The sequence below is a fragment of the Cephus cinctus genome, unplaced genomic scaffold (genome assembly GCF_000341935.2).
Source record: "Cephus cinctus unplaced genomic scaffold, Ccin1 Ccin1_scaffold0228, whole genome shotgun sequence".
Classification (NCBI taxonomy): domain Eukaryota; kingdom Metazoa; phylum Arthropoda; class Insecta; order Hymenoptera; family Cephidae; genus Cephus; species Cephus cinctus.
Genome location: NW_014332944.1, coordinates 385,379 through 392,470, shown reverse-complemented (window position 1 = coordinate 392,470; position 7,092 = coordinate 385,379). Strand labels below are relative to the sequence as shown.

General features: G+C 41.7%; 1 protein-coding gene across 1 annotated transcript in view; it reads left to right on the top strand.

Moving 5' to 3' along the window:
• LOC107265546 (semaphorin-2A) overlaps positions 1-7,092 on the top strand; it is a 233,169-nt gene that overhangs the window by 16,917 nt on the left and 209,160 nt on the right. Inside the window, exon 2 of the mRNA XM_015735129.2 lies at positions 4,556-4,628. The gene's annotated coding sequence lies outside the window, so the exon portion shown is untranslated. The remainder of the gene's footprint in view (positions 1-4,555; positions 4,629-7,092) is intronic.

Sequence of the window (7,092 nt, the reverse complement as noted above, 5' to 3'; positions counted from 1 at the left end):
TGGGGGGGGGGGGTTGAAAAAGATGAAGGTAGAAATGACAGTGGTGGGGGAGGGATATGAAATGATGGAGGACCAGAGGCTTTCCACCGGAAGGTTATTGGAGGATACATAAGAAGGTTAAAAGACAAGAGGCTAAGAAAAAGAACGGCCATTGATATCAAAGAGCAAAGGAAATTGCGTCGGATACATGTTTTATGTCTTATCAGCTCTCCCGAGACGTTAGAACGGGAAATTTAAAATGAACAATGGTTATCCGAAATTTTCGTTCTTTTTGTATGAAAATTTATTTGTGAAATGAAATACCCCTATTTTTCGTAATCTATCCTTATACGTTCGATATGATCGATATATATTTTTTTTATCAAACGTATCGATTGTTAATTGTCAAATTTTTGGAACGTGCGATTCCGTAATTTATCAACAGTACAGTATTTGCGAATTAACACGGAAGGTGGTAAAAAGAGCTTTCGGTCGTGATGCTCAGGGGTCGAAGGGACCGACTGGCTCATTCAACGAGGTCAAACCACCTGACCTCTGTCCTTGGTTCTAAGTTCGATTCGAAATGACATTTCGAGAATGGGATCGAGTCTCGAATCGTTCGACCACAAGGCCGACCATCCCCTGGGGTCTCCCTCTGCTTTCGAATTATTTAGTAGCGCGTAAGCCACAGGGGTCCTTCATGAAGACTGAGGTTAATGGCTTCGATTTCCGCTGTCAGGACTGCCAACCCCTATAACTTAAGTATATTTCAGCCGATTCAGGCCCCCCCGCCGTTAACACGTAATTAAAGGGGAACACGTATTTCGCGTAAACTGTTGCATTGTCAGATTTTTTTTTTTTTTTTAAATAAAAGCAAGAAGGCTTTTGCTGTATCTATAGGAGTTGAAAAAGGGGATGTAAATTATGTAACCTACCTAGAAGGCCGTGAAACGTTGGAGAGGGGGCAAAATACAAAAAATATGTAATCAAAATTCATTTTTTTTTCCTTTTTTTATGGATCGCTGATCGATTTTATTGTTAAGTATTTTTATCGACATGTATTTATCAAATTATTAAACTGCTTCCATCGATCTTCGTAATTTCAACAGTGCGTTATCCGAAACGAGTTTTTCACGATTATCTCTGGATCGGAATTTTTGTTTTATCATCGTTTTTACCCGTTCAAGCCGACTTATTTACTTCTTATCTTTTTATCGTTCTTCGTCCCATACCCCTATCCTGCTACCCCCACTACGTATACCGAGAAGGTATTATGCCACGGTCTAAATTGAATTCTCGCACCACCGCTTTCTGGAAATAATATTATGTTTTATGTCCCCGACACCCGCGAATCCCTATTGGAATCCTTTAATAGGAATTTTTCACATTTTCCACCAGCTACCGGGCAAATAAGACGAGAGAGGTCGCATCCATTGGCACAGATTCCAATGCTCCTCTTGACTCTCTTCCCTGCCCTCAGTTCGTACTTGTTAATGTTCTTCTTTCCACCCCCCACCACCCACATTTATCCGTCACAAGTATATATATCGCAGATCCCATCCACTTCATAAAATCCAATGACACTTTCTCCCCCATTATACTTAAACTACTAAAAATCGAATAATAAGGGAATCAAGTTGTAGCCGTGACACAATGCAGACCTTTGAGAAATTTCATAAGGTTCGCAATAGAAAGTGACTGTCAGATTGAATAGATCCGGGAAATAATACCCAATAGTCCAAACGACGAAGCCTTGTTCGAGCCGAATATATAGGATAGAGCCAGGTGGTGCTTCCTTTGCATAAATCGAGACCTCATTCATGCCCTAAGGTCATGGGTCAAACCTTAGGTACCCAAGTGAGCAAACTTGGTCAATGACTGAATAAGGAAAAGGTGCCTGGTAAGAGGGCTGAGTGACGCGTTTGGATCTGGGTCAAAATTGCGCCTCTAACGGGACTATTGGAAATTACAGTAGGCCGCATCAGAGCCTCAGGTCGATTCGATTCGTTATTGACTTTTGTCAAGGGTGCGGAGTCACGTGGTCAGGACGTTACTGACAGATCGCTCTGACGTCATGTTATTAATTGCGATAGAGCGTGTAACTAGGGACGATTTATTTGGTGCGAAACGAGATTCCCGGTTATACGTCTACCGACTCCCGCTGGGTCGTCAAATCCCCTTAACCATCCCTTGTTGTATTCGCTGCTGACGTCGCCTCGTGGGTACGCCAACTTCATCTGGACCACTTGGCCTCGCGGCGGATCTCACTTTACGTCTTGAGGTTGACGAGGGTGGGTTCTTTCGCGAAGCTTTTTTGATGGTCTCTGTCCTATCCCAAAGGAGAGCCTTCAGGGTTGTACTTTCCTCAGGACGGATGGAACTCTCACTTCGTTCCTGATTTCTAGCTGGGTGAACCCCAGCCAACTGTACACCCTGGCCGGTACCCATTTCGGATAGGGAAAGCAAGGGTTGGGTTTGGGTTCGGATGACGAGGGGTGGGAAAGAGTCGTTGCCGTGGGGCTGGGAAGAATCAATATAGAACGGAAAACACACAAAGGTGATTTAGGGAAGGGTGCGGCCTTTGATGGCCTTTTTATGGTCCATTAAGGATGAGAAAAGTTTAAGTCTTTAATAAAGATCGTATTGGGTTCGAACTGACGCCCTTGCCATTTCGCAGTTTCCGAACCCAACCCCTCGAACTGGATTATCTCGACGGCTACCTCCCCCTCCACCCACAATTCATAAATATATAAAATTTAATCAAGACAACAGCTGCGACACTTTGGGCTTTTAGTTACGTCATCCCCTGAAGCTAGACCAGTCGCTTCTAGACTCTTACAGCCCGACCCAACCTCTTATTCGTAAAAGTTCTTTTTTTTCTTTTTTTCCTCTAATTTTCGGATCTTGCCTTTTTTTTACCTTCTTCTTCCTCATCTTTTATCCAGTGCGTTTATCCGCATACCAATCTCCGGATTATATTCTAAAGCCGTTCCACAAAACGTCGAAGCTCATCCACGGAAAATTTTAGGAGGGGAAAAAAAATGCAAAACAACCCCATTTCAAGATGGTCCAATTTTCTCTAATGAATTTTCCTAAAGCCCCAATGACACGCTTATCCACCCCCCACCTTCCTCCTACCCCCTTACAACCCCCTGGAATTGCCAAACTCATGGTCGTGTGACCCCAGAATATTTTCTCGCCAAGGATAACCTCGCGAACTCCACACGCCTATCACGATAACTCGTGATTAGCATAAACACATTTAAAAACAAAAAATAGATATAGGTGGTTGTATCCCCTTCATTTTGCTTAGAATCATATTCAGATGTATTCCAAAATTATTTCTCCGGAATGCTACAGAACAAAGCTTTTCATCTACTTCATTCTCAGGCCTACGTAACCACCAGGTATAAAAAAGTTGTTGGAAGAAATGGGAGAAAATTGAAAAAGTCAACGAAAAGCGATATGACGTACCTAACGACACTGTTACCGCGGTAAAAAATATTTTCAAAATTATTTTCACGAAATTTTCACTCTTCCAGGTAATCTTTCGTTTAGCATTGTTTTCTTCTTTTCACCTTTCTTTTTCCCCCTTTCTTTTCCCAGAAAAATCATGATAACGAACAGAGAGGCCGAGCCTTTTGCGTGTCGCGTCAGCCGCACGGAGGCCTATCGGGGGGGCCTCTCACGTAAGCTCAAAGCATCACGTATATAAAAGCTCGCGTGCGAAAGCTTCGTAAAGAGCATCCGATATCGCAAGTCTTATCAAACTTATCGACATTCGTTTAATGCCTTTGTGGCCAGAAATACCAATCGGGCATCGATGTCTTATTTGTATGGTACCGGAAAAATCGATAAGGGGTTTGTCGTTGGGAGGGGGTCGGGGGAGATTAGGGTCGATTGGCTGACGAGGTTTATTGCTTTAGTTGGATTTTTTTTTTCTTGGGTATATGAAAATTTCGACAAAAGTCTATAATTTTTTTCGTATCATTTTATTTCTGCACCTCATCAACTTATTTTCTTATATTTCGACTCGTCTTGTTATCTTCGGTCTTTCCCTCTGAAAGATCACTGCTGGCTTAAAGTATCCCGCCGGTCTATCGCGTCACCATCTTTTCTATGTATGATTCGTCTCGATGCTTTTGAAAAATCTTAAAGGTTCTGAAAGACGACGTTTTCCAATGGCACGTTCTGGTATATGTGTATATACCGGGTGTACGTAGTTACTTGGATATAATTTAATACGAACTTTTCAACCGATTCCTTTTAAATCATCTTTTCAACCGAGATGAGCCAGAGACGAGTTCACTGAACTCCAGATCTTTGCACTCGTTCTTGGTTATGGTGCTAAATAACTGCCAACCAATTACGAGAGCAGCGATACGGAGTTTAATTGACGCGGATGAACCAGGCATGCCTTTGGCCATTATTCGAGCTTTGGATCGAAACGTTCATAGTTTTTTTTTAATTTTTTATTTTAGCTCGTTCGGTATGTTCAAACTGATTTTCATCCATTTTCGCGATACTTGTCCACGGACGATTGTAATGACATGAAATTTTGTTTTTCTTCTTCCAGCCACCCCATTACGATGCCTGAAGGACTTGTGGGATTTTTAAACGCTACTTCCGCAAAAGGACAACAAAACAAGGTAATCAGATCAAACTTGAATAGAATTCTTGAACTTATCGCTTTTTAATGCCTCGTTATGATATTCACGATGATTCATGATTTGGGGGTGGGATTGTTATTGAAAAAAGAACAAAAAATGAAAATTTCCGTGAAAACCTTAAGCTGATACGAGCCAGTACGACGAATAGGCGGTACGTTGTGGAAATAACTGAATATTGATTAAACGTTCCACACGTAGACTGCGTGCAGGTAATTAGTAGATGTACGGAGTTTTAATGGCACTTTAATAACACGCAACATCAAATTATAAGGGGGTCGTAGACCCGCTCGTGTGATTACTTTAGTATGCAAAGTAATTTCGTACTCCCCCCTCGCTCCTCCTTCTGCCTCCACCAGCCACCGACAATTCGACTTTGACGACCCAACCACAGGATTAGTACTGGCGACACAAATATAGTTTGCCACGACAATAACTGTTTCTCGTATGATGGCAAAAGACAAAAAATGTTCACGAACGGGTCATAGTTCAAAATTTATTTTGTGGAGGGCGATCGGAGTAACTGGTTTTTCAAAATCGTCAAAATATATTTCGTCAAAAACGCTCGATATCTCGAAAATCTTTCGATGCACGTATTTGAAAGATTTCAATTTTTGAGAAACTGCAATTTAAAAAAAATTTTTTTTTTAACTCGAAGTGAAAACCACCTTACTACGTTATACGTAGACACGTGAACGTCTATTGCCATCGACGTCATTAGAAGGTAAACCTTGGTATCGGTATTCGCCTATCAGTGGATGGAATTAATTGGTTTAATTAAGCTACCAAACTGATTATGGCTTGCGGTTGACATGGGATTAATACACGATCAATTCAGTGCATCTGCCAGACTACGGAAACGCTGCGTGGTTTCTATTGATACAGAGTCTGATATTAATTTTGTCCAAAGTGTCCGTCTACTATGCCCCATCGCTTCTACTACCCCCTTAACCATTAGAGGTCCTAAAGCCTTTAAATCAGCCCAATATTTTCACATAGATCAAGAACTAATCATATCTCTAACTTTCTATCATGAAATCTACAGGATCTCGTCAAAAAAGACACCCATCTTCTAAGGATTGAATATTAAAATTGAGCAACCTCTACTACCACTTCACAGGGTTCATCTTCTTGATTCTGTTGGCTTTATGCTCCAGAGAGCCAAGTGCCAGGATTCGGCATGGTTGATAGCTGATGTAAATAATATTTTGGATAGGTTGTCAAATTTTGGTATTTCAGGGAAGGGGTAGTAGAAGCGACGAGGGGTAGTAGAAACGACAAGGGGTAGTAGTACGAACGGATAGCTAAAGAAATAAGTATCATACCTGATGTTGATCATAATGAAGAATTCACTGGGTTAATTTGATTTTCATCGAAATACCTCATTAACTGTGGATATCGGTGTAAGCCAGCCTTTAGCTAATAATTTTCTCTAAATTTCAGGTAGTACTCTAATTAATTATGATTTCAATAACGCTTTACGTAACACGCACCTAAGAGGGTTAGTAATGATCTTAACATAATATTCAGGTACCTGATCAAGATACCTGCTCCCTGATTGCTTACGTTACTGCGTACAGCGGGAATACGGCTTATCGCTATCGTGAAAAGTGCTTAATAAATATTGTCCTGATATATGATTGATTACGATGAATTTATATTACGCCAACAATGGACGCTCGCGTTTATTTATGATAAACGATCGTAGATGCTCCATTCTGTCACTTTTATTCAATCGTCCCTTCGCTAATAACCGATCAATATGTTATCGGATTTTCGTATCCTGTTGCCGCAGAGCTCTCACCTGCGCGGAGAACGTTTCACGTACAGTTCAGTAACTAGCACATTACGTCCTCGCGTACCAACTGTATAACTCTGAATATTAATCCATTCTCCCATTACATCAGTTTCGTCATGAAATTGCGGATATTATCCGCTTCGCCTATTCACGGAAATTAAATCGGAGCAACTTTGCTCAAGCGGGTCTATTATCAGTTGCATGGCAAAAAAAAATAAGGCAAAAAAAAAAATCGTCCTGGTCCACAGACACGGTCGGATCAGACCCAAGTGTCACGTGACTGAAACAATTGATCTTCAGACCACGTGGCAAGTCCCCAGCATAACCCACGTGGATGATGACGAACACGGTACGTTTCTGAAAAGTCCTTTCATCCGATTCTAAACAAGGGTAGTTTTTCGAACGCATGAGAATTTTTCATCTTCGTCCCAAGTCACGCGACTTCGGGTATCTGGAAGTCAGATAAGGTTACGGTAGCGTACGTACATTGCATTTTCTTCTGAATCCAAAGCGCACCGCCCTGCATCCAAGGGGTTTGCATGTCTCGAGTTCTTGCAGTTTTGACGCGTGATTCCTCTGCGGGAATGGAACCCCCGTTGAGAGGCGTCCCGGGAAATAAGCTTCTGACTTTACCTCTTGAGGGGAGTT